This window comes from Petromyzon marinus, unplaced genomic scaffold, assembly GCF_048934315.1.
Source record: "Petromyzon marinus isolate PM22_M1 ecotype Great Lakes invasive population unplaced genomic scaffold, UKy_Petmar_22M1.pri1.0 PM_G_Scaffold_78, whole genome shotgun sequence".
Classification (NCBI taxonomy): Eukaryota; Metazoa; Chordata; class Hyperoartia; order Petromyzontiformes; family Petromyzontidae; genus Petromyzon; species Petromyzon marinus.
In genome coordinates this window covers 340001-341106 of record NW_027423033.1, presented here as the reverse complement: position 1 = coordinate 341106, position 1106 = coordinate 340001, and positions in this window count along the sequence as shown.

Genomic DNA, 1106 nt, shown 5'->3' with positions numbered 1-1106 from the left:
TCGTTTAGCCTCTCTCACCGCTTTGCTAAACCTGTTCTTCGACTCCTTGAATCTGTCTCTATCCCCACTCCTAAACGCTTCCTCCTTCTCCAACCTCAACCTTTTGAGCTTTGCTGAGAACCAGGGCTTGTTGTTGTTAAAGTTCACCCTGGTACGTGTTGGGATACAGCAGTCCTCACAGAAGCTGATGTACACAGCCTCTGTGAGTTCATCCAGACTATTGGTAGCAGTCGTGAACATATCCCAGTCAGTACAGTCTAAGCACGCCCGCAAATCTTCCACAGCCTCACTGGTCCACTGTTTAGATGTCCTCACAGCAGGTTTACAGAGTTTTAGTTGCTGCCTGTATGCACGAATCAGGTGGACCAAGGGAGTTCTGTGCGAGCCGAACAGCCCCGTGACCCACAAGAGAAACATCCCCGCCAAATTCGAGCGTTTGACGGGGTCTATCCGTGAAAAAATATTCACGTTTTTGAGTGCACATGCATTTCTGCTGCAAATGCCTCTGGAAGTTTCATGCCGTTCGTATGCCAATTGTGGCAACACGAAAATGACCCGTTTTCCCATTCCGAGGGATTTCTGTGCGACCCTAACAGCCCCGTGAGCCACAAGAGACACATCCCCGCCAATTTCTAGCGTTTCACGGGGTCTATCCGTGAAAAATATAGACGTTTTTGAGTGCACATGCATTTCTGCTGCAGATGCCTCTGGAAGTTTCATGCCGTTCGTACGCAATGTGGCAACACGAAAATGACCCCTTTTCCCATTCCGAGGGATTTCTGTGCGACCCTAACTAACAGCGCCCGTGAGCCACAAGAGAGACATCCCCGCCAATTTATAGCGTTTCACGGGGTCTATCCGTGAAAAATATAGACGTTTTTGAGTGCACATGCATTCCTGCTGCAAATGCCTCTGGAAGTTTCATGCCGTTCCTATGCAATGTGGCCACACAAAAATGACCCGTTTTCCCATTCCGAGGCATTTCTGTGCGACCCTAACAGCCCCGTGAGCCACAAGAGAGACATCCCCGCCAACTTCTAGCGTTTGACGGGGTCTATGCGTGAAAAATATTAAAATTTTTGAGTGCACGTGCCTTTCTGCTGCAA